Consider the following 27,333-nt stretch of genomic DNA (forward strand, 5'->3'; position numbering starts at 1 on the left):
GAGTCTCTTAATTGTTCTTGAATGTCCTCGAGTTGCCGTTCAGACCTCCTCCATTCCTCTAGGGCATCTTCTTTATTGTCTTCCAATTCACTCGCCTGTACAGGAGAAAGCTCCTCCTGAGTCTCTTGGTAGGGTTGGAGTAGTTTCCTCCAGTGTCTTTCATGGCGCTTGTAGTTTGACTCCCATCTTTCCATCAGATGTGAGTGCCTGGCTGCTGTGGGCTTTCTTTGTTGTCTTAGATCGTATTGACCCTGAGACGTTTTTGGCTTTGTTGAAGCTTGAGCTTCAACCTCTGCATACTGGTCAAGGTTGGCTGTTTGCAGCATCTCTCCTTGACTGGCTGGTTGGGGTGTCTCAACTAGGCTGGTTAATTGAACCCCTTCATCCAAATCAATAAGACACTCCTCCATGGTTAGGGTAGGTTCAATGTTCTTCTCAGTGATTTTGAATAAAATTTGAAGAACTTCTCTCTTTGACCACTGGGGGTCGCTACTTATAGATCAGCTTCTGAGGTGCTATCTGTGAGTGGAGATACCACTGGGTGCGTTCTCCTGCGTTTGTGGGTACTTCAGTGCAGTTCACCCCTTCACCACTAGGTGTCACTTGCTGTGGGTCAGCTACCAGGGTGCTCTGGCTTTGAGGTTCACTCTTTGTCCACTAGAGGGCCTTCTCTGGGCGTAGTTAAAGGCTTACGTGTAGTGCCTCCTTTCACCACTAGGGGCGTCTGAAGAAAGGCTAGCCAAATTCTTCCTATTACCACGTTACTGCTAGTGGCCACTGAGAGAATATAGAGGTACAAACTCCCACTTGGCACTGTTGAGCTTGTGGTAATACCCAAAGAGACTTGGCTTTGATTTCTTCTGCCTAAGTTCCCTCAAGCTGGAACAGCTTGGTGCTCAGCTTGAGTGAGTGAGTAAGTGCTTCTGGTAAGTTCACTCTGTGCCCTCTAGGGGGTGTTGGTAAGCTTGCACTTTAAGTAGCTTGCACTTTAACTAACAGATTTGCTCTGCGTAGTGCAATGAAGTACTTTCTTTCTCTCTGTTGTGTGCTGAATTAATTGTGGCTGTTGTAACTCAGCTAAAAAAAATTTTTTTGCATGACCACCAGGGGGTGCTTCTGCGATGCTATGTGGGGTTGGTTCTGCCTCTGTAACTAGATTCCTCCTTATCCCATAACATTGGCTGAAATTCCAAGCATTCCTAAAGGAGGGAGGGAGCTTAGCTTTCCACCAGTGCTGTGTTACTATAGCAACGAATGGGTTTATTGAAAGGCAATCAGCCTTCCTTGCTAGCAAACTCGTGGAGAAGAAAAAAATTTGTTGTTGCTTGTTATTCTTCAAGCGTAAAATTCAACATATTTCTAAATGCTTAAGTTTCAAATCTTTATTGTATCAGGCAAGCTGAGAGAGAGAGACGCTTTCCCTTTGAAGGCAGTGAAAAGTTAATTGTCTGCCTTTGGCTGCCTTGCCTTTCCAAGCTTTTGTCTGAACTTTAGAGCAGTCATTAAACAGTTCTTTGTTTCAGGCTGCGTAATTCACTGGCAAAGAGAGGAGGGGGATAAAGCCCAAGCTCCTTTTGGTGTTAAAATTCAAACTTTTCGAAGAAATTTTGTTTAGTACATTTTATCTGCTGTCCTAGATCTTCCTTCACAATAATATCCATCTTATGTTTAATTAAATCTATCTGTTGTTTCAAATCACATCTTTGTGGTTCATTTTGCAGGTTATCCTCAACTTTATGTAGTTCTTCTTCTAGTTGTCTTTGGCGTTGTGTTTTAATTTTGTGTTGCCTAGCCATATAAGAAATTACAACACCTCTCATGTAGGCTTTGGTTGTATCCCATAGATTTTGGCAATTTGTGTTCTCCTTCTTGTTTGACTTAAAAAACAGATCCAATTGTTCTTCTAATTTTGATTTGAATTCTTTATGGTTTAAGATTGCCCTTTTTAGAGTCCATCTCCTCATGTTTTTTTGCCCCTTCCATCTAATTATAATTGGATTGTGATCAGCCAATAAACTAGGGAGATGGTTGGCTTATAAAATCAAAAAACATAACAATAAGCAGAGGGTTACTAAACTTTATAATACCAAAGGTGATATGGTATGCCAGAACGAAGGAAAGAAGCTAGTGGCATATGAGTTTTATAAGAATTTATACAAGGACGACAAAAAGAGAAATAACTATGACATAGTACAGTATTTACAATTAGCCAATTTACCCAAGGTGCCAGAAGAATTTAAAACTCTTCTGAATAAAGAGATAACACATTTAGAGCTCTCGGTCGCAATTAAGAAACAGAAGAATAATAAAGCACCTGGGCCAGATGGTATACCTGCAGAAATGTATAAAATTGCACAAGAATCTTTAAGCCCAATGCTGTTGGATTTATTTAATGAGGTTTTAAGCTAAAATACCAGCTTCATGGGAAGAAGCCTTCCTCACTTTGATTCCCAAAGAAAACACAGACCAGGCGCAAATTAAGAACTCTAGACCCATTTCTCTTTTGAATTCCGATTACAGGATTTTCATGGCAATAATGGCGCAAAGATTTGAAAGGTTCTTAGTGGATTTTATACATACTGATCAAAACGGCTTTCTATCTAAAAGATATATAAGAAACAATATTAGGACTGTTTTGGATATATTGGAGTATTATGAAGTACATAATGAAAAGCAAATGTGTTTAATTTTTCTTGATGCACAAAAAGCATTTGACAATGTAAAATGGGATTTTATGTTCAACCAATTATTGTATATGGACTTTGGGGAAAATTTCTTAAATATGTTTAAATCAGTTTATTCTAAGCAGATGGCCAAAGTAATAATCAATGGAGAACCGACTGAGAATTTCCAAATTCAAAAAGGCACGAGGCAAGTTGCCCACTATCACCACTGTTGTTTATATTATCTCTTGAGGTATTAACTAGAGTAATCCGGCAAAATGAACAGATCCAAGGTTTAGAAATCAAGAAAGAGACATTTAAAATACAAGCCTTTGCAGATGATTTAGTCTTTATAATTGAAGAACCACTACAATCAGGGACAAGACTGATGGAAACATTGAATAGATACAGGGAAATAGCAGGTTTAAAGATAAATAAAGGAAAAACTAAAATAATCGTCAAAAATATGACTAAAATACAGAAAAATGAATTGGTTGACAGAATAAGTGTTCAAATCACAAATAAAATTAGATATTTAGGGATACAATTGACTGCCAAATGCGCTACACTTAAAAGGGATAACTATGATAAGTTAATAGAACAGATTCAAAAAGACTTTGATATTTGGACTAACCTACAGCTCTCTCTTATGGGCAGAATTGCGGTGATTAAAATGAATGTGTTGCCAAAAATCTTATTTTTGTTCCAATGTATACCTATAAAATTAGACAAGAAATTTTTTCAAAATTTGAATAAAATGATGTGTAAATTCATCTGGCAAGGAAAAAGAGCAAGGATTAAATTAAAATTATTGCAGGACTCAAAGGAAAAGGGGGGATTTGGTCTTCCAGACCTGGAGAAATATTATCTGGCTACAGCATTAGTATGGGTAAGAGATCGAATATTACTAAAAAACAGGAGACTATTATGTCTGGAGGGCCATGACCTACAAATAGGATGGCATGCCATATTATGGGATCATAAATATAAAGTACATAAATATTTTCGAAGACACTATATTAGGCAAGCTCTTATTGATGTATGGACAAAAATTTGGCAACCAAATTATACCCAAGTACCTAGTTGGATCTCACCATTAGAAATATATGTACACCCAAAATTTACCCAATTAGACAAGACCATAACATATAAAAATATCTTAGATGAAAGAGGGGAATTGAAATCCAGGAAAACCTTCCAGGATGAAGGGATAGAATTAGAATGGTGGGCATACCTGCAACTGCAGGCGAGATATTGGAAAGACAAAAAAGAGTTAGGCATTAAATTAGAACCAATAGAATTGGATAAAATAATATTGGGGTCGGAGGATAAAATGATTAAAAATTTATACCACTATTTGTTAGATCAGGCAATGTATGAGGAACAAGTAAAAGTGACTATGTTGAATTGGAGCAAGGACTTTGGTCTTAATTTTGATCTGCACATCTGGCAAAAACTATGGGCAAGAAACAAGAAGCTTACTTTGGCCACCTCTTACAAAGAGAACCTTTACAAAATGTTTTATAGATGGCATCTCCCACCCACTAAAATGTGTACCAATGTCTCCCCTAAATGTTGGAAATGTAATTTGACAAGTGGAACTTACTATCATATGTGGTGGGAATGTACGTGAGCTCGTGATTTTTGGAATAAGATTAAAGTATGGTTGGAAGAAATATTAGAGCAAGTGGTAGAACCAAAACCAGAACTCTTTCTATTAGGTTTAACTACGCAAAAGCATGACAAAGGCGTACTTTATTTAATGCTACATATTTTAATGGCTTCCAGACTGGTTTTTGCTCAAAATTGGAGGAATAAGGGAACTCCAACAGAAGAAGAGATCCTGCATAAAATTTTATCATGTGCTGAGATGGACAGGCTTACAATGATTATGAAAGACAAGACAGAAGACGAATACTTCGAAATCTGGGGCAAATTTTACCGTTGGTATGAATTAAGGAGAACTGCTCGGACTTCAAGTTAATGGTAGAATTAAAAGATATATATATATATATAACTGTACATGTAATTGTATATATAATTGTATTGTATAGAAGATAAGGCTTATATAGAGGTTAAGAATGATGTATTAAGCTTTTGTACCATGATAGGAACTGATAGGAAAATTCATTCTGGAATGTCATGTTTGTCCATTGTTGTTTTAATTGTATTATGAATAAAAATATTTTTTAAAAAAAAAAATCAAACTTTTCATGCAAGGAACAAAAGTGTAGGTTTTTTCTTTTCTCCTCGCTATAAACATTAGCTTGTGAACAGATCCAAAGGCAATTTTAAATCAGATACAAGGCACTTTTTACTTTGAAGTGTTGGCTAGCAAGCGGAGTTACTAGCGAATTAGCAAGACAACGCATCTGAATCATTCCTTGAAAGCTGTCTTTTACACCGACATGTTGGCTTTGCTTTGCAGGCTTTTAAAGGCATCAAGAGAATCTTTACTTTACTTCCTTGAGGGTTAATGTAGAGAAAAAGGCTAACAAGTTTGATTCTCTTTCTTTAAACTGTTGCAGCTTTGAGAGGAAAATTAATCTTTAACAATTTACTATTTGCTTTCAAAAGATGGCACAAATTATGAGTATCTTCTTATTATTCTGACTCAAATCTCAAGTGTCTTCTTTTAAATCCAGTCAGATAGTTAACTCAAAAGAAACAATCTTATAATAAACAAAATAGATTTTAATGAGAAAGATTACTTGCATTCACGCTGTGATTGATACTTCGGAAAATACATCTTTGTCCATCTTTAGATCATCCCTTTAGGTAAGAAGATATTGCTCTCCATACCATCTTTATAATGACTCGGGCTCATTGTGTGACCTTCCATGGCCCATGCTTCTTACAGACAAAGAGATTCCCATGTGGCTTGTGTCCAGGAAGTCTCCCAATGACCTTTGGAACTCCTCCCACTGACCCATCCACATACCTAGCATTTAACTCAATAACTGCCAGACACTCTGACACACTGATACCTGCTCTCTAGTTAGGGCTACATATACGTTACAAAATAAGACACTTGAGAAAGAATTACAGAAAGATACACAAAACAAAAAGATTAAATATTTAATGGAACTGAACAAACATAAAATGAACTTACTAGAAAATGAAGAAGTGGCAATGAAAATAAAGGTAGCTAAGGAAACCTTTTTTGAGCATGCAAACAAACCAGGGAGATGGTTGACATATAAAATCAAAAAGGAGAAAGAGAAGAGATGGATTAAACAATTGGAAGATGCTGAGGGGATTTTACAACATCGAAATGAAGAAAAGAAAAAAATAATCTGGGAATATTATGAGAACTTATATAAGCAACAAACAGTTTCAGATGATAGGATAAAACATTTTTGGAAGAAACAGAGATACCTAAAATGCCAGAGAAATTTAAAAAGCTATTAGAAGGGGAAATAACAATGATGGAATTAATAGAAGCAATCAACAGACAAAAAAAATGGTAAAACACCAGGACCGGATGGACTACCAGCAGAGCTATATAAGACATTGCAGGAAGTACTAGGTAATGTAATGTTGGAACTTTGTAATGAACTTCTTTCTGAAGCTAAGATACCAGATTCGTGGTCCGAAGCTCTTATTACTCTCATACCAAAGGAAGAAATGGAAACACAGAAAATAAAGAACTACAGGCCGATTTCCCTACTGAATGTGGACTGCAAAATATTTGCATCAATAATGATGGAAAGACTTAAAAAGTTTTTAAATGAATTTATACAATTGGATCAAAATGGCTTCTTACCCAAAAGACAGATTAGAAACGATATGCGAATTATATTGAACACACTAGAATATTATGAAATACACCCCGAGAAACAGATGGCATTGGTGTTCCTGGACGCACAGAAGGCATTCGACAATGTGAACTGGCAATTCATGATAAGCCAATTACAGACTATGGATTGTGGGGAGAAATTTATAAATGTAATCAGAACAATTTATAATAAGCAATCAGCCAAAGTAATGATAAATGGAGATTTGACTGAGAAGATCAACATTATGAAGGGAACAAGACAGGGCTGTCCCCTATCTCCACTGTTGTTTGTTCTGACATTAGAAGTATTAAATAGACATATAAGACAGAATAATGACATAAAAGGGATGAAAATTAAGAGGGAAGAATATAAGCTACAAGCATTCACAGACGATTTAGTATTTATTTTGGAGGAACAATTAGAGACAGGACCTGTATTAATAGAACAAATAGAAAAATATGGTGAGGTAGCTGGGTTGAAAATTAATATAGATAAAACCAAAATGTTAGTGAAAAATATTACTGAAAAACAAAAAAAAGAACTGGTGGGAAAATTAGATATACAGTTTGTAAAGAAGGTAAAATATTTAAGGATCCACCTGACAGCAAGATGAGGGGATTAATAAAATAATCTTGAAATATATTTGGCAGGGAAAAAAGCAAGGATTAATCTAAAAATGTTACAAGATACAAGATTGAGAGGTGGGTTTGGTCTACCTAATTGGGAATTGTACTATCAGGCTGCAGCATTATTATGGATGAGAGAATGGACCTTACTGAGGAATACAAGATTATTGACATTAGAGGGACATGATTTACAGTTGGGATGGCATGCTTTCATATGGTATGGAAAAAAACATATGTTAAAATAGATGGTGTTAATTTGGGGACAATAGAGTTAGATGAAATACTCACAGGAACGGAAGAAAAATGCATTAAAAAATGTACAGTTATCTACTACATATGGAGTTAGAGAAGGAACAAGTGAAAGAGACAATGATAAAATGGACAAGGAATTTTGGATACACAATTGAATTAGATAGATGGCAGCAACTATGGGAAAGAAACTATAAATTGACAATGGTGACTGCGTAGAAAGAAAATATGTACAAAATGTTTTACAGATGGCACATGTCTCCAGAAAGATTAGCTAAAATGTTTAAGGACAGGTCTATGAAATGTTGGAAATGTCATCAGATACCAGGTTCCTTCTACCATATGTGGTAGACGTGTGTAGAAGCTAAAACTTATTGGAATATAATAAGAACATGGATAGAAAAGATGATACAACAACGTATAGAACTAAGACCAGAAATATTCCTGTTGGGTATTCTACCAGGGAAATACAATAAAGAGAAAACATATTTAATTATTCATATAATTACGGCAGCCAGGATTGTGTTTGCACAAAATTGGAAAGCACTGAAAGCCCCCCCCCCCAAGAGGGAGAGGTGATTGGGAAAATACTAGAATGTGCAGAAATGAATAGACTAACAATGACAATTAAAAATAAGACAGAGTCAGACTACTATGAAATCTGGAGAACTTTTTTTTTTTTTTTTTTATTAAAAGTTTTATAAATTTTACAAGAAAAACAAGAACAATACAGAACAAAAAACAACATATACAAAAGAAAAAAAAATTAAACAATACATATAAAAAAAAAAAAACCCCACCCCACACCCCTCCCAAAAACCCTCCCTTCCCCCCCCCTGAGCTTCCCAGAGCAGAATATAGGCTTAAGAAATAAAAAAAAAATAAAAATTAAATTAAAAACTTTATATTTATATATATAAAAAAGATATCTATAATATATATAAAAATAAAACTTATGAAAAAGCTATATGATATTTTTGTATACCCAATCTAAATTGTATAAATTTTATCCATTTGTCCCAGATAGCAAAAAACTTCTCTTGCGTTTGTTGCTTTAAGAAAGCCGAAATCTTTGCCATTTCCGCCAGATAAGCTACTTTAAAAAACCATTCCTGCAATGTAGGCAAAGATTCCTTCTTCCAATATTGTCCAACTAACAGCCTCGCGGCTGTGATCAAATTTAACATCAATACAACCTCCTTTGTATCACAATCTGTAACAATACCTAACAAAAATAATTGCGGAGTAAATTTTACCCTCCTTCTAAAAATTCTCTGGATATTCCACCATATTTTGATCCAAAATGCTTTTATCTCTCTGCATGACCACCAAATATGATAATAGGAAGCCTCCTTATAACCACATCTCCAGCATTTAGGTTGCACGTCAGGGTACATGTAAGACATTTTTTGTGGATCAAGGTGCCATCTATAAAACATTTTATAAAAATTCTCCCTTAAATTCTGTGCTTGAGTAAATTTGACATTTCTCACCCAAATAGTTTCCCAGGTGTCCAATGAAACTGGCTCACCAAAGTTCTGCGCCCATCTAATCATACAATCTTTAATTAGTTCCGTTTCTGAGTCCAATTCAACTAAAACCCCATAAATTCTCTTAATGTGGGTTTGTCTTTGATCCTTCAGTTGCTTAATAAGATTTTCATCTTCTCTAAGAAAACCCACCTTACAATCCATCTTCCATCTATCTAGTAGTTGCCTATATTGGAACCAAGAATAAGTAAAATTTTCTTGTGCTAATTCTTCCCGTGATTTTAATTGCCAGTTTTGTCCATCCCATTTAAGTAACTGTCTATAAGACACCATATCCATTTTAACCCCTCTTTTTATTCCTTCTATCGCATGCCAAGGTATAGCCCATAATGGTACTTTAAAATCACTTTTATAATATTTTCTCCAGATCCTAAGTAAAGAAATTCTTAAAATATGAGATTTAAAAGCCCAATCTATTTTTTTATTAAATATTAAATAGGCATGCCACCCATAAAGTAAATCCCATCCCTCTAGATAAAGTATCTCAGAGTTTGTCAAATTTACCCAGTCACTAATTAATGTTAAAACCACCGCATCATAATATAATTTCAAATTTGGTACCTTGAGTCCACCCCTCTCACGGAAGTCTTGCATAATTTTGAACTTAACCCTTGGTTTTTTCCCTGCCCAAATAAATTTATTGAGACCCTTCTGCCACTCATTTAAATTAATCTCATTTTTCAAAATTGGTAACATTTGAAACAAAAAAAGAAACTTGGGTAGAATATTCATTTTTATCACTGCAATTCTTCCCATGAGGGATAATTGCAGCTTTTCCCAGTTCTTCAAGTCTTTCTGTACCCTGACCCACAACCTTTCATAATTATTTTTAAATAATTTTGCATTAGAAACAGACAGCATCACCCCCAAATATTTTACCTTATTAACAATCTCAAAACCCGTCGAGTTAACCAAAATCTGCTTCTCCTGACTCGACATATTTTTAGGTAAAATTTTAGTCTTATTTACATTAATCTTAAAACCCGAGACCAAACCATAATGGTGAATCAACTGTAATAAGTTTACTACAGAATAATCAGGTTGCGACAAAGTAACAACCAAGTCATCCGCAAAAGCTCTCAACTTATATTCTTTTTTATTAACATATATTCCTTTAATTTCCTGAGACTCTCGAATTTTGATCAATAATATTTCCAATGTTAAAACAAACAACAATGGCGATAAAGGACACCCCTGTCTAGTACCTTTCTCTATTGTGAAAACCTCCGACAAACCTCCATTAACAATAAGTTGTGCTGTTTGTTTTTGATATATTACCTTAAGGGCTTGTAATATGTTTTCACCAAAATTCATTTCTTCCATTACTCTTAGCATAAAATGCCAATTCAGTTGGTCAAATGCTTTTTCAGCATCTAAAAATATGAGCCCTGCAGGAACTTGGTTGTTCTTATCTAAGTATTCTAATAATTAATAATTTGTCTAACATTGTTTTTCATATACCTTCCTGTTATAAACCCTGATTGATCTTTATGCACAAGATGATGCACCACCCTCATAAGCCTATTTACCAAAATTTTTACAAATATCTTATAATCCACGTTTAAAAGAGATATAGGCCTATAATTTTTTGGTAAAGTAAGATCTTGATCCTCCTTTGGAATCAATGATATAAAAGCACTACGCCATGAAGGAGGAATCTCTAAACCCTGTAAGATACCATTAAAAAGATCATTTAATGGTTGGATCATCTCCTCCATTAAGGCTTTATAATAAACAGCTGTTAACCCATCCGTACCCGGTGCTTTCCCTAATTTCAATTGTTGAATTGCTGAGGCAATTTCCTCCTTAGTAATTAAACCATTAATTTCATATTTCTGATCCTCAGTCAGTTTAGGAAAACTTGCCTCAGCTAAATATTTATTTATATCTAACAGTTGTACATTAGTAGATTTGTATAGGTTTTGATAATAATCCAAAAAAGATTTTTTAATTAATTCCTTCTGAGAAACTAGTTTACCCTTATAATTTATTTTCTCTATTATTCTCTGTCTCTGTTTCTTTCTTAATTGATAAGCCAACCATCTCCCCGGCTTATTAGCATTACAAAATGTATTTTGTTTCATAAATAATAAATTGGTTGCAGCTTGATCTGCTATCAACATATTAAATTGTGACCTTAATAACTTTACAGATTCTTTAGTACTTTCATCAGAAGGATTTAGAATCAAAGCCCTTTCTTTTAGTTTAATTTCATCTTCAAGTTCTCTACGTTTCTGAATCTGATTTCGCTTATAAAAATTATTCATTTTTATCAAAACACCGCGCATAAATGCTTTACCTGCATCCCATACCATTGACATTGAAGTCCCCTTGTACATATTCAAAGCAAAATAGTCCTTTAAACACTCCTTTAGTTTTTGAACATTCTTCTCTTGTCTAAACAAATTTTCATTAACTCTCCAGGATCTTCTTTCCTCTTTCTCTTGAATCAACTCCATCCAAACTGGACTATGATCCGTCAGTGATCTAGGAAAAATCTTTACATTCTTTACTTTATTATACAAATCCGTGGTAATCAAGAAAAAGTCAATTCTTGAAAAAGATTGGTGTCTGTCAGAAAAAAAAGTAAAGTCTCTCTCCTCTTGATTACGTTCCCGCCAATAGTCCCTTAATTCCCAGTCTTCTTTCATATCAAAAAAGGCTTTAGGTAGCCTTGCTTGTTTAAGAAAAGGAGAGGAACCTTTCTTATCCCTTTGTGTGTCTAAGACACCATTCCAATCACCCATTAATACCACTGATCTATAATCAAGCAAAGTTATTTTTTGGTGTAACTGTTTATAAAATTGTTCCTGTTGTTGATTTGGAGCATAAAGTCCAACTATAAGTACTTTCTTACCATAAATACCAAGTTCAATCATCACATATCTCCCCTGGGGATCTGATTCTACCAGACAAGCTGGCAGGTTTTGTTTGACATATATAACAACTCCCCCTTTCTTCCCAGGTGCAGGAGATATAAAATGAGATCCCAAACGAGCATTAACTAAATATTTCTGATCTTTAAGTAGAATATGAGTTTCCTGTAAACAAATAACATCATTGGTATGTTGCTTCAAATAATAAAAGATTTTTTTCCGTTTCTGAGGAGAATTCAATCCATTAACATTCCAGGTCAAAAACTTTGCCATCTCCCTTGGCACGCAGCCTGGAGAAGACACCATCAAACTCTGACAGAGCTGCGTGTGTTGCATAACTCTTGGGTCTTGCTCCTCCCACCGGCGGTGATGCACTTCCAGGAGAATTCTCTTTGGGCTCTTTTTTACGTTGCTCTTTCTCTTTACGCTTATAAGCTGCACGAGTCATCCTCTGCTCTTTAGCCTCCGTTTGGCGTTGCTTTGCCACTTCTATCATCCCTGCGGAAACCAAATCTAGTGCCTCAGATTGCTGCTCAGGTTCCTTAGCACTCAAAGATTTCCGACCAGATGAAGTTGAGCCTGCACTCAGGACCGAAGTATAGAAATCTCTAGCTTTGTCAACTGTGTTCAATCTGTAACGTGTCCCAGCATGGCTCAAAACGATACCCATCGGAATTTCCCATCTGAATGGCATCGATCTAGCTTTAAGCTCATTGGTTAAAAAAGCAAAGTCTTTCCTACTTCTTAAGATTTTAGATGGGATTTCCTTTAGAATGATGACATCTTGGGCGGCAATCTGAAATCTTTTGTTGTAAAAAGCTTGTATAATCTCATTCCGCAGGGACTTCTTTGTAAAGTAAATCACCACATCTCTGGGCAAATTCTTCTGCTTAGCAATCCAGGAGTTGAGTCTATAAATTTTTTCCACTTCTCTCTGTAATTCTCCTTTATCCATATCCAAAACCAGCGCCAGATCACTAAGAACCACCTCCATCAAATCTTGATTCATATCTTCCTTGAGGCCTCTAATCCTCAGAGCATACTCCATCTGTCTGTACTGAAACATCAAAATATCTTCTTGTGAGGAGTCCACCTTCCTTTCCACGTCTTGAATTTTGTCATCTAAAGAGTCAACTTTGTCTTCCACTTCCTCAAGCCTTGCATCGAGCTTAACCACCACAGTAGCCAAACCTGAAACAGCTGCCAGTATATCTTGTCGTAATTCATTATTATTTTCTTGCAATTTAGACTTTATCCCCGTTATCTCTTCTTTGAGATCAGATTTAATTTCTGATTTAATCTGTGAAACAAATTGAGTCATTTCCTCTCTCATTTGAACTACAATCTCTCCCATTATGCCTCTAACCTCTTGTACTGAAAGTCCAGGTAGAGGAGGGGAGGGTGGTGGCTGAGCCGGTGGTGCATGTTTAGATTGTTGTTGTAGCTGTGCAGTGGAAGTTATAGGAGAAGAAATAACCTTGGGTATTGAGGAAGGCTGCTGCCTCTTTGAAGCCATTTTAAAAAGCACAATTGTCACTTCCCTTTCCCCTCCAGCCAAAAAGGGAGGAGGAAAAAAAGAAAAAAAGAATTTTTAAAAAGAGACAAACTATAATCATTAAAAGTCCAGAATAAATCCCAAGAATAAGTAGTAAAAGAGCAAACAATTCAAAAGAAAAAATTCTAAGCCAAAAGCAAAAGCAAAAGCAAAAAACAGTCCTTAAAAAGGGAAAGTAAAACAAAAGAGAAAGGAAAAAAAAACTCCGACACTTTCAAAACGCCATCTTAAGTCCTTTCACTAGTATAACAAAGAAAAGGAGGAAAAATAGTAAAAATCAAAAGATAAAAAAAATAAACACCTAAAATATAACAAAAAATCCTTTAAACTGCTCCGTCCGTTTAAAAATTACTCACCAAAATGCTGTAAACACGGAGATAGAAGCGGCGGTTTCTTTTGCTTCCTAGGAAGCAAAAACAGCTGGGAGGCGGAGATCAGCAAGAGCTCCGAGGGAACACTCCTTTCACCCCCTCTAGAAATAAATCCAGAGGGGGTTCAGGGGTTCTACCTCTACTCTTGCGTTCTCTATCCCTTCCCTTTGCCCGGGAAGGGATTTCCGAGCCGCGGGCCAGCTGATGCGCGCTGCGCTCCGCGGCTCTGACACTTCCCCAGCTGGACGGCTAAAAGCTAGCCGCCATCACCGTCGCCTCCCACCGGAAGCTCCCCAAATCTGGAGAACTTTTTATGATTGGCTGAAAAGAGAATACGGTTAAAAGATAGTTAACATCAATTTAGATGGAAGAAGGAGCAGATAAGGAGGGAGACCCAGGTGACACAGTATTGAATAACTGGAGGTTGTATAAATATTTATAGAAGTATATACCAAGAAGGTTAGATAAATAGAAGTATTAATGTAAGAGAAAATTAATCTTATTGTATATAATACAGATAGGGAAATTTGGAGAGAGGAGTTGCTCGGACATTACCCCTGAATTGTATCTGAAGAGGGATGAGAGGGAAGAAAGGAGAGGAGAGAGAAAAGAGTAAAGGAGGGGAGAAGGAAGTAGGAAGGTTGGAGGAGAAGAGGAGAAGTGGGGAGAAAGGGGAGGAGAGTGGTGAAGGAAAGAGAAGAGGAGAGGAAGAAGAGGGAAGTAGGGAAGAGAAGAAAGGGAGAAAGAAGGTAGAGAAGAAGGAGTGTGGATACAGTGAAAGGGGAAATGGGCGAGCAACACCAAAAGTCATGTGTATGTATTTATTTCATTTTATTAAAAGTACCTTATATATGAATGTAAAAAGAATGTATGTTAACATCTGATAAATATAATGGTATATGTAAGGGGGAGAGTTTGGAAAAATAAAAAATAATTATTAAAAAAACTGCTTCCATAAACAATTTCACATACAGATATTTCATTTTCATGCTTTTTCCAGGCAAACCATTTATTTTTAAATAAGGCTGATAATAGGGATGGTTTCCAAGGACAGTAGATGGCGCCAGTGTCTAACAGAAATGAAATGAATGTACATCCAAAGAGCCAGATTACAAAGGGGAAAAAACCTTGCTTTCAGTTCTTCTTTGAATTTTTATTTTCTTTCTTTTCTTCCGTAGCTGAAGTTGATAAAAAGATAAGCTGGCCAGACTGAGGTGCACAAAATTTTGCAACATTGCTTTCTTTGAAGATTATTTTTACTGCCACAATTTCAGTGCTTTCCAATGGGTTAAAACGCAGCCTACTGGAAACAAGGCCCCTCCTCTTCCCTTAAATACCAGTTCATTTGCTCAGTGTAAATGAATGGCCCCCTAGAGATTTCTCGATATTTTTCCTTCGATTATCAGGGCTGGCCACATCGTCTCTTATGCGGGAGTCCCTTATGGGGGGGTTTCCTGAACAGTCACACAGTTTTCAGGCATTTCACATACACACACACACACACACACACACACACACACACACACACACTCCCCCAACCCCATCATCATTCCAGAATGCTTGTTTCTACTTACCAAATTTCTCCTGTGTTCTCGTCTCTCCTACCATCACTCACACGAGATGGAAACCTCCTTAAATGTTCAGGGTTCTGCTGTCCTCCAACTCACCCAGGGGTTCCATTTGTTTAACCATTCCATCCCTAGGATCATCGGGCATTCCATGCCTGGGATTACTTACAAACGTTATGTCTGCCTCATCTTTGCTCAGGGAGAGGTGGATTGGTAAAGTGGCTAGGGTAGCTGGCACCCCCCTCCCTAGCTATGGACCCATCTAACTGGCCAAATGAGATTGGTTGTTCCAGTCTCCTCGACGGAATGCCCAGGTTCCCCACTAGCGTTGGGCTAATGAGGCAGCGGTTGCAGCCAGAGTCTTTTAAGGCTTTCACCTTGACAGCTTCAGGCATGGGGGGAATTAATATAGTCACTGTCTTGAGGATGGGTGCGATGGGTCCACTTACCAGGGGTTCGCCCTCTGAGCTGTTGTCTGAGGCATCCACTGGCCCTGCGGTGTAGGCTGGAGTTCTTTCCCCCTGATGAGCAGAGGTAAGGGATTTCACAGCTTCCATCATTCTCATGGCAGGTTCTTTTGGCTTAGCTGGGGACTTCCTGGATTTGCTGGCCAGTGATCTGTCTGGGTTGTGCTGGGGGGCTTTTGAGCGGCATTTTGAGCGGCATTCTACAGCCCAATGCCCCTCTCTTCTGCACTTGAAACACTCCATTTGCTTCTTGGCTATAGCCGATGGCTTCCCTGGTTCACGTGTCAACTCAGGCGGTGAGCGGCTCCATTGTTTTCCCCGGCAGTGCCTCTTCAGTAGGTCAATCTCTGCTTCCTCTGCCAGGACATACCATTTGTCAAGTTGGTGAGGGTCCCCTCGGGGCAGGCAAGCGGCATATAGGTTGTAATTTAGTCCGTCTTTGAAATGGCTAAGGAGGATGTCTTCCGGCCAGTTCAGTTTGCTGGCAATGGCCCGGAATTCTTGCGTATATTCGGCTACCGGGTGTATGCCTTGCCTCATCGTTTTGATCCTTTCGCGGGCTTTGCAATCAGTCAGGGGGTTCTCAAATCGCCTTCTCAGAGAGGACATGAAACGGTTGAAGTCGTTGAGCTCTGGGGCATTGGAGTTGTGCAAGTTCACCACCCAATCTGTGGCCGGCCCGTCCAAAGCAGATTGCATGATCCTGATACAGGCTTTGTCTCTGGGAATGTGCCGCCCTTATTCCTCCATGTAGCTGAGGACTTGGGTCAGGAAAAATCCCAAGCGTGTTGGCTCCCCCTTGAATCTCACATCCAGTGGCGGTAGTCTTTGAATGGATTGGTGCCTTTGCTGTCAGTGGTATTGCCTTCCATCCAGATCACCATCTGTGGGTTGGCAGGGAGTGGGGACTACTGGACTATTTTTGCAGATCCTGTCTAATGTAAGGGCCCACCCCACTTTACATCTTAAGAATGCAGAACTCTTGGAATATCTTTTCCAACAGGCATATTTATTAAGATATGCCTGTTATTAAGATATGCTTGCTACCAGCTTCTCCTAATAAAAGCTCCTTTTGGAAAAGCTGCTTCCATGAGTTCTGCTTTCTTGGGATGAGGTATTGAAGCGGGTCCTGACATTAGACAGGATCTGCAATAGTAGTCAATCCGGAAGGACGGACCTTGCTGGGGGTCTCTGCAAAGTCTACCATGTCGGACGCCGGTGTGGAGAAGGAAGAAGCCACCATGAAGAAGGAGCTCTCCCTCCGGTCGGGACCCTGCCAGCTATCTGGCTCCAAGACATCCTACACCTCGGAAGAAGAGGTGGTGGAGATGCACAGCCATAAGCCCCACTGATTCATGGGCATAGGAAAGAAGGAGGAGTGGGAAAAGAAATTGAGAAAGTTGACACTGAGGCAAGGCAGCCACCAACCGGGATGGAAGCAAGAGATGGAGAGATCCCTGCACCCTAGCAGGGATGACAATTGCGGGGAGCAATCGAGCTGGATCCTGAAGAAGGTGATCAACCTGATGAAATCAACCCTCACCTCCCTCAAAGATGAAAAGCCTGAGCCCCCAGCCACACCATTACCTTGGGCTGCAGCAAAAGAGACATCGAGGGAGAGTCCGAAGCTGAGGCCCCAGGAATGTCAGACGGAGCAACCGAGACTGCAGTTGTCGCAGTGGCAACCCCCACTGCCCACCATGTGGCAGCTGCTGATCGGGATGGACAATACCATAGATGTAGGCATCGATCCATCCAGAAGTTCCCACCACAGGACGTGAAGTTTCAAGGAGAGCCATGTCGCCTGGGGTTCTTTCTAACCCAAGTCCTCAGCTACATGGAAGAATACAGCTGAGACATCCCAACTGACAAGGCTCGGATCCACATGATGCAAATGGCCCTGGATGGCATGGCAGCTGACTGGGTGGTAGACCTGCATGACTCCGATGCCCCAGAGCTCCGGAAATTCAACCAGTTCATGTCCTTCCTTAGATGACAATTCGAGGACCCGTTGGCAGACTGGAAGGCCTGCAAGAAGATTAAGACAGTGAAGCAAGGCAGACGCCCACTGGCCCAGTACACCCAGGAGTTCTAGGCCATTGTTAGCAAGCTGAATTGGCTGGAAGATAGCCTGCTTAACTATTTCAAGGATGGACTGAATTATGATCTCTACGATACCTGCCTTCTCTGGGGAGACCCACCCCAATTGCACGATTGGTACGTCCTGACAGAGGAAGCCGAGATTAACCTGCTCAAGAGACTTCACAGAGGGAAGCCATGGAACCGATCACCCCCTGAGCTGTCACACAAGCCTGCAAAGTCTCAACCCACAGCCAAGAAGACCACCGGCTGTTTCAATTGTGGGAAAGAGGGGCATTGTGCTGCAGAATGCCACTTGAGGAACCCCCAGGAGAAGGCCAACCGGACACCAGCTGGGAATCAGGGAAGTCACCCGCCATGAAGGGCACTGAGGCCATCGAGTTCCCCCCTCCACCCAACAGGGGAAGGGAACCCCAGTCTACACCACGGGAGCATCCAACTCATCAGACAACAACTCCAAGGATGAGCCTCTGGACAGCGGAACTCAGGTTCCCCAAAGGGGATCGAACGGGATCACCACCCCAGGGAGTTCCCGAGAGTTTCCCTCTGGAAAAAGCAGCAGTGGGGGAGGAAAAAGCATTGGCCAAAATACACGAGGAGTACAAGGACCTCACCGAAGTCTTCAGCGAGGAGAGGGCAGACGAGCTACCCCCTCACCGTCCCACAGACTGTGCTATAGAAATCAAGCCAGGAGCGAAGCTCTCAAAGCCTAGATTATACTCCATGAGCCCCGAGGTGCTACAAGAAATGAAAAAATTTGTAGATAAGAACTTGGAGAGGGGCTTCATTAAGCCAGCTTCCCCAAAAAAGGTAGTGGCTCCAGTCCTGTTCAAGGAAAAGAAAGATGGCACATTGTGCATGTGCGTGGATTATCGCAACTTGGACGCCATAAGTGAAAGCAACCTGTACCATCTCCCCATGAAAGACATGCTGTCTCATCTATCAAAGGGTAAAATCTTCACAAAACTGGACCTAAGGGAAGCCTTAGGATTAAAGAGGGGGACGAGTGGAAGACTACGTTCAACTACTCTATGGGATGCTACCAATTTATGGTCTTGCCGTTTGGACTGCAGGGAGCCCCCGCGGTCTTCATGCAGCTGATCAATGATGTACTGAGGGAGCACCAGTACAATGGGGTCCTCGTCTACCTAGACAATATCCTTATATTTATGGACACTAAGGAGGAGCACATAAAATTAGAGCAGTTTTGAAAAAACAGAGAGCTGCCAACCTCTACGCAAAGCTGTCAAAGTGCGAGTTTCACAAACAGAGAATTGATTATCTGGGCTACTGCATATCAACCAAAGGCATAGAGATGGACCCCAAAAAGGTCCAGGCAGTGCTAGAGTGGGCACCACCCCGCACGAGAAACCAGCTACAAAGCTTCCTGGGGTTCGCTAACTTCTACCGCCAGTTCATCTCTTCCTTCGCCCAGATAGCCCTGCCTATCATGAACTTATTAAAGACAAAAGGGGGAGGCTCAGTAAAACCTATTCAGCCACTAACCTGGCTGATGGAATGTCAAGCCACATTCGAGAGACTAAAAAGGCTTTTTTTGGCTGAACCGGTCTTAAAACACCCTGACCCAGATAAGCCGTTCGTAATCCAAGCCAATGCAAGTGACATAGCAGTAGGAACAATATCACTACAGGAAAATGACAAGGGGCACTTGCAACCCTGTGCCTACACATCCAGAAAATTCTCTGACATGGAGCAACGTTGGGCAGTGTGGGGAAAGGAGGCATACTCTGTGAGATGGGCACTCCTCACCTGACGGCGCTTCCTGGAAGGGAATAAAATCCCATTCCAGGTCTGGATGGATCATAAGAACTTGGAGGCCCTAAAAACGCCCAGAAAGCTCACCCCCAAACAAGACCAGTGGTCGCAACACTTCCACTGGTTCATGGAATTTCCTGGCAGATGTCCTATCCCGCATGCCCTAGTACAACAGCTCCCGCCAACCATCTCCAAACCGCTCATGTCAGAAGCGCAGCTGGCAGTGCAAGTAACCACAAGAGCCCAAGCAAAACTAAAGCAGCCAAGCAGGGATCGAATTCAGGAAGGCTTTAGAAACCAATGAATGGTTCCAGAGCCCCAAAAACCTATGCACTATCATTGATGGCTTACCGTGGGTGGGGGAGAAACTGTACATCCCAAAGACCGAAAGAATTGTGTTTATGCAACTCTGCCATGATACAAAACCAGCACGTCACTTTGGATTCGTGAAAATGCTGCATCTAGTAAAAAGGCAGTTCTGGTGGCCATCTATGAAAAAGGACATTGAGAGGTATGTGACCAGCTGTCCAACCTGTGCAGCTGCTAAGAGAGTGCAAAGAAAAGCCCCCGGACTGCTACAGCCAGTGATAAACCCCTCAACCCCTGGAAGGAAATCTCCATGGACTTCATAGTAGAGCTACCAGAAAGTAATGAAAACACAGCAATCTGAGTGATTATGGACTTATTCTCAAAACAAGTACACTTCATCCCCTGTCTAAAAATCCCCACCACTAAAGCCTTAGCAAAATTGTTTTTCCAGCATATATATATAGACTGCATGGAGCACCCCAGTGCATAATATGGGACAGGAGGGTGCAATTCACATTGGACTTTTGGAAAGAGTTCCTATCCCTTCTGGGGACCACCAGGGCCTATCATTTAGTCATCATCCTCAGAAGAATGGGGGGATGGAACGTTCGAACTAAGTACTTGAACAATAATTAAGATGCTTTATTAATTTCCAACGGATGAACTGAACCAACCTACTTCCTTTCACAGAAGTGGCATACAACAACGCAGTACATTCCAGCATGGGGTATACCCCATTCCAAGTAGCTACGGGGCAAAGTTTCAACACCATGCCAGAACTATGTGACACCGAACCAGCCATTCCCTCCTTTTTTTAAATTTTTTATTTATAATACAGTTAAAACAAAAATGGACATAACGTGACATTCCAGAATAAATATTCCTAACAATTTGTTCCTCTTAATACATATAATTAATACATCATTCTTAATCTCTAAATAAACCTATTCTTCTATACAAGTATATATACAGTTATATGTATTTCTGTCTTAACACTAGCTTGAAGCCTGAGCAGTTCTCCTTAATTCATACCAGTAATAAAATTTGTCCCAGATTTCAAAGTAGTCTGATTCTGTCTTATCCTTCATTTCCATTGTGAGCCTATCCATTTCAGCACACGATAAAATTTTATATAAAATCTCTTCTTCTGTTGGAATTCCTTTATTCCTCCAGTTTTGAGTGTATACCAATCTAGCAGCCGTGAGAATGTGTAACATCAAATAGATTACCACTTTGTCATATTTCTGCGTGGTTATGCCTAGTAAAAAGAGTTCTGGTTTTAACTCTACCATTAAAATTTCTTCCAGCCATTTTTTAACCTTATTCCAAAAATCACGGGCTCATAGGCACTCCCACCACATATGATAATATGTCCCTATTGCCAATTTACATTTCCAGCATTTGGAAGAAACATTTGGATCCATTCTAGCTAATCTTATGGGTGGGAGATGCCATCTATAGAACATTTTGTAGAGATTTTCCTTGTAGGAGGTGGCCAGAGTGAGCTTCCTGTTTTTTGCCCATAGTTCTTGCCAGATGTGCAGATCAAAGTTGAGATCAAAATCCCTACTCCACTTTAACATGGTCTCTTTTACCTGTTCCTCATACATTGCCTAACAAATAATGATATAGTTTTTAAATCATTTTATCCTCCGTGCCTAATAATATTTTATCCAGCCCTATTGGTTCTAATTTTATGCCTAACTCTTTTTTATCTTTCCAATGTCTCACCTGTAATTGAAGGTATGCCCACCATTCTAATTCTATCCCTTTGTCTTGAAGAATTTTCCTGAGTTTCAATTCCCCTCTCTCATCTAGAACATTTTTATATGTTATAATCTTTCCTAGATGGATAAACTTTGGATGTATATGCATTTCTAATGATGAGATCCAACTAGGGACTTGAGTATAATTTGGTTGCCAGATTTTAACCCATACATCAATTAGAGCTTGTCTGATATAATGCCTTCAGAAATATTTGTGTGTCTTATATTTATGATCCCATAACATAGCGTGCCATCCTATTTGTAAGTCATGACCTTCCAGTCATAATAATCTCCTGTTCTTTAGTAATATCCAATCCCTTACCCATACTATGGCCTGATAATATTTTTCCAGGTCAGGGAGGCCAAATCCCCCCCCCCCTTTCCTTTGAATCCTGCAGTAACTTTGATTTAATCCTTGTTTTTCCTCACCAGATGGATTTGAGTATAATTTTGTTAAGGTTTTGAAAACATTTCTTATCCAATTTTATGGGTATACATTGGAACAAAAATAAAATTTTCGGTAACACATTCATTTTAATTACCGCAATTCTACCCATAAGGTTGGTCTAAATATCTAAATCCTTCTTAATCTGTTCAATTAACTTATCACAGTTATCTCTTTTGAGTGTAACGCATCTAGCAGTTAGTTGTATCCCTAGATATCTTATTTTGTTCATGATTTGAATTCCTATTCTGTCAACCAATTCATTTTTCTATATTTTAGTCATACTTTTGACGAGAATTTTAGTTTTTTCTTTGTTTATCTTCAGGCCAGCTATTTCCCCATATTTACTCAGTATTTCCATCAATCTTATCCCTGATTGTAATGGTTCTTCGATTATAAAAACTAAATCGTCTGCAAAGGCTTGTGTTTTAAACGTTTCTTTCTTGATCTCTAGACCTTTAATCTGTTCATCTTGCCGAATTACCCTGATTAATACCTCAAGAGATAATATAAACAACGGACAACCTTGCCTCGTGCCTTTTTGAATTTGAAAGCTGTCGGTCATTTTTCCATTAATTATTACTTTTGCTGCCTGTTTAGAATAAACTGATTTAAACATATTTAAAAAGTTTTCCCCAAAATCCATATACAATAATTGGTTGAACATAAAATCCCATTTCACATTGTCGAATGCTTTTTGTGCGTCAAGAAAAAATAAACCCATTTGCTTTTCGTTATGCACTTCATAATACTCCAATATGTCCAAAACAATCCTGACATTATTTCTTATGTATTTTTTAGATAAAAAGCCATTTTGATCAGAATGTATAAAATCCGCTAAAAATCTTTCAAGTCTTTGCACCATTATAGCCATGAAAATCTTATAATCCGAATTTAATAAAGAAATGGGTCTATAGTTTTTGATATGCACCAGGTCTGAATTTTCCTTAGGAATCAAAATGAGGAGAGCTTCTTCCCATGAGGCTGGTATTTTAGCTTTTGTTAGAACCTCATTGAATAGATCCAACAGCATTGGGCTTAAAGATTCTTGTGCGATTTTATACATTTCTACAGGTATACCATCTGGCCCAGGTGCTTTATTATTTTTTTGTTTCTTAATTGCCTCCAAGAGTTCTAAAGGTGTTATCTCTTTGTTCAGCAGAATTTTAAATTCTTCTGGCACCTTCGGTAGATCAGCTGATTGTAAATACTGTACAATGTCATCATTATTTCTCCATTCATCATCTTTATATAAGTTCTTATAGAACTCATATGCCACTAATTTCTTTCCTTCATTCTGGTACACCATATCACCTTCTGCATTATAAAATTTAGTAATCCTCTGCTTGTTGTTGTGTTTTTTAATTTTATAAGCCAGCCATCTCCCTGGTTTATTGGCATTTTCAAAGAAATTTTGTTTAGTACGTTTTATCTGCTGTCCTAATTCTTCTTTCCCAATAATATTCATCTTATGCTTAATTAAGTCTATCTGTTGTTTCAAATTGCATCTTTGTGGTTCCTTTTGCAAGTTTTCCTTAACTCTACTTAGTTCTTCTTCTAAGTGTCTTTGTCGTTGTGTTTTAATTTTGTGTTCCCTGGCCATGTAAGAAATTGCAACGCCTCTCATGTAGGCTTTGGCTGTATCCCATAAGTTTTGGCAATTCGTATCTTCCTTCTTATTTGTCTTAAAAAACAGGTCCAATTGTTCTTCCAATTTCAATTTGAATTCTTTATGTTTTAGGATTGCTCTTTTCAGCATCCATCTCCTCATATTTTTTTGCCCTTTCCATCTAATTCTAATCGGATTATGGTCAGCCCAGAAGTTCATATCAATTACAATCTCCTCTATTTCTAAATTTAAGTCAGTTGACATCCACACCATATCAATTCTAGACCATGATTGATGATGTCCAGAGTAGAAGGTAAACTGTTTTTTCCCTAAATTTCTTTCTCTCCAAGTATCCTGAATATTGAGCTCATCTGCCATTTTTAGGAATGTATCAGGCATTGTTCCTCTGGTTCTTTTTCTACTCTTTCCACATTTATAATCTAGGTTTCTATCCACAATTGTGTTGTAATCTCCCATTATACAGATGTTATCATATTCCAATTGATTAATAATGTTGTGAAGTTTCTTATAAAATTGTTTTTGCCCCTCATTCGGGGCATAAATTCCCACCAGGAGAATTTTAATTTTATTCAAAATTATTTCCACTATTAAGATTCTACCATCTTCGTCCTTATAAATTTGCTTAGCCAAAATTTCTTGTTTAATATATGCTACCACTTCTCCTTTCTTGATTTTGCGAAAGTGCCGCAAACATGTTCCCCAATTTAGGGCAGTTTAATAAATATTGATGTTGTTTTTTTATATGAACTTCTTGTAGCATAATTATATCTAAGTTCATTTTATTAAGCCTATTTAAAAACTTTTTCCTTTTTGTTGGAGAGTTGAGGCCATTAACATTGATAGATATGGATTCTACACCATTTTCCCCCTCCTTATCTATGTTTGGATCTGGTTACTATTGCCGGTCTAGACTCTTGAGTTTGTAATTCCTTCCCTCTTTCCACCAACAATCTTGTCGGTCTATTTCTTTAGGTCTATTCTCCTCATGTTTCCCTTCATTTTTCCCATTGTCGATATCCTTTCGAACCTCAACTCGTTTGCCTTTAGATTCACCGGCCATTCCCTCCTTGAAGGAGTGGATCACACAATTAAAAAACACCTGGCCAGTAGTTAGAAAAGCACTAGATGAAGCTAGACAGGCCTATAAAGCATAAGCACATAAGAAAAGAGTCGAACCAAAACCATTCCTTGTAGGGGAAATGGTCTACCTATCCACAAAATACCTAAAATCCCTGCAGCCATCCAGGAAACTAGGACTGAAATACGTGGGACCATTCACCATCAAAAGAATCATAAACCCAGTAACAGTAGAGTTAGAATTACCAAAAATCTTCAGGCAGATTCACCCTATCATCCACTGTAGTCTGCTAAAATGAGAACAACGATCACCGTTATGACCAGCCATCGCCCGAATGCCTCCTCCCATTATGGTTGAGGGGGAGCAGCATTTTGAAATAAAAGAAATCCTTGACTCCCGAAAATACCATGGAGCGACTCAATACCTAGCAGCGTGGAAGCACCTTCCCTCTTCCCAAAATGAATGGGTGCACAAATGTCACATTAGAGCCGCCAACTTATTAAGAAAGTTTCACACAGACTACACTAACAAACCAGACTAACCTCTCAATATTTGTTTTGTCTCTCAACAGATTGATCTCTCATATTTTTAAGGGGGGCAGGATGTCAGAACCCATATCTATTTGATTTCATATTTCCCTTGCTCTTCTTCTCTGACCCAAATTCCATTCTCTTCTCTCCCTGGGTTCTGCCATACTCCTAGAGGGGAGGGGGGAGGGATCACGGGTTTATTGCCTTAGCTTCCTCTGTCGCTAAAATGTAACACTTTGCTTTCCTGCATTATTTCTCTCTGTACTTTCTTCTCCCTAAACTGTCAGCTAGTAAAGGGGGAGGAAGAAAGGAATGCAACCTCCGGCAACTGGCTTATCTCTCCACTCTCAAGAGAAGGTGCGAAGAGTCATTTAAACATTGCTGCGGCAACCAGAGCCAACCCAATGTTATCTCCCTTTCCCACGATAGACTTAACACCTGTGGATTGACTGGTTTGAACTGTCCGGATGAACTATGGGGTGGGGTTTGCTTGGGGACACTTAACCTATCAATCTACACGGGAAACCCTCAGATCCTGTCTAGTATGCCTGCTATCAGCTTCTCCTAATAAAAGCTCCTTTTGGAAGAGCTGTTTCGATGAGTTCTGCTTTCTTGGGATGAGGTATTGAAGTGGTCCTGACAATGTCATTCAAATCAATATTTCTTTGATTCACACACCTGTCTTAACGTAAGCATCCATATCTAGCTGTAATTTATCCTTTTGGGTAGAAAGAATGGCAAAAGAAGGAGGAAGGGGAGCTACAACTAATAAACTTCATGCAATGGGAAAAAAGCAAAGGGACATACTGCCAAAATCTTATTATGCCTGATAGACAGTAAGATGGAACACTTCTCAGGATGCCAATGGAATTGCTCTATCCTGGTTGTAGGGGAGGAAAGGTGGCCCAGACACATATCTCATAGTGCTATATGTCAGGCTTTTCAACATTTTCACAGATTGTACCACTTTTAGGACATGACAATATTTAAGTACCACCAGTGCTTAGCAAGGTGTTAAAAACTTGATGACTAAAAAAAGAGGGGATTTTGGGTTTTACTGATTAGATTCATTTGTTGTTATAGAAATGGCTAGTTTATAATATTATGGAAAAATAAAAAGTTGAGGTTCAGTGTTAATGCTTCCTTCTACTGCAAACAGAGGAAGTCTGGTTTTTTTCCTTCTCTTCCTCACTTTTTCTCCCTTTTCCTCCCCACTGTGTCCTACTATTTGCTTTTGTATTTTTGTATTTTATTCTATAATCTAATAAAATATTACAAACTGTAGAAAAAAAGAAAAAAGTACCAGTTTTAAAATCTTTGGTGGCTGTTCCTTTGCTGAATCATTTTCCCTTTGCACTGACAAATGTTTGATGAATTTATCCATGTTTATTAATATGCACCACTAGTTCAGGGGTCTTCAAACTTGGCACTTTTAAGAGTTGTGGACTTCAACTCCCAGAATTCCTCAGCCCTCATGGCTGGTTGAGGAATTCTGGGAGTTGAAGTCCACAGGTCTTAAAGTTTCTAAGTTTGTAGACTCCTGAGCTAGTTGGTCGGCCCTTCTTCCTCTCTCCCTTCTGAGCTTTTTCATAGTGTAGTAAGAATGCACCCCCAATCCCTTCCCTGTACCCTTAAAGACACAGGAATCAAGTGCAAAGCAAGAAACACAAACTCCAGGTTTTTTTTGTCTTTAAGCTACCTCAGGCATGTCACGTGTCACAATGTTGCAATTCTAGACTGAAAGGCTCCAGCAATTGTAAAAAGCTTTAGCTTTAAATTAAGCCTGTTTACTGTCATAGAAAACTTTCTAAAAGCCATAGACAGACTCAATTAAAGGGGATAAAACTAATTACATTTGTTTAAAGGGATTAAACCTTTCCTGTTGACATTTTTCCCTTCCCCAAATCACCTCCTTTTATAGCCTCTCCTCTCCTCCCCCCTTTTTCTTCAGTTCACCTCCAGCTCTGAGCTGCTTCTGTAAGCGTCAATCAGCTG

The 27,333-nt window shown here is 39.0% G+C and overlaps 1 protein-coding gene across 3 annotated transcripts in view; it reads left to right on the forward strand.

Annotated features, from left to right (window-relative positions):
* Positions 1–27,333, forward strand: part of SLC16A7 (solute carrier family 16 member 7) — a 190,044-nt gene that overhangs the window by 155,881 nt on the left and 6,830 nt on the right. The gene's annotated exons all lie outside the window — the stretch shown is intronic.

The sequence above is a fragment of the Crotalus tigris genome, unplaced genomic scaffold (genome assembly GCF_016545835.1).
Source record: "Crotalus tigris isolate CLP2741 ecotype Arizona unplaced genomic scaffold, ASM1654583v1 scf7180000019583.1695794, whole genome shotgun sequence".
In the NCBI taxonomy this organism is placed as follows: Eukaryota; Metazoa; Chordata; class Lepidosauria; order Squamata; family Viperidae; genus Crotalus; species Crotalus tigris.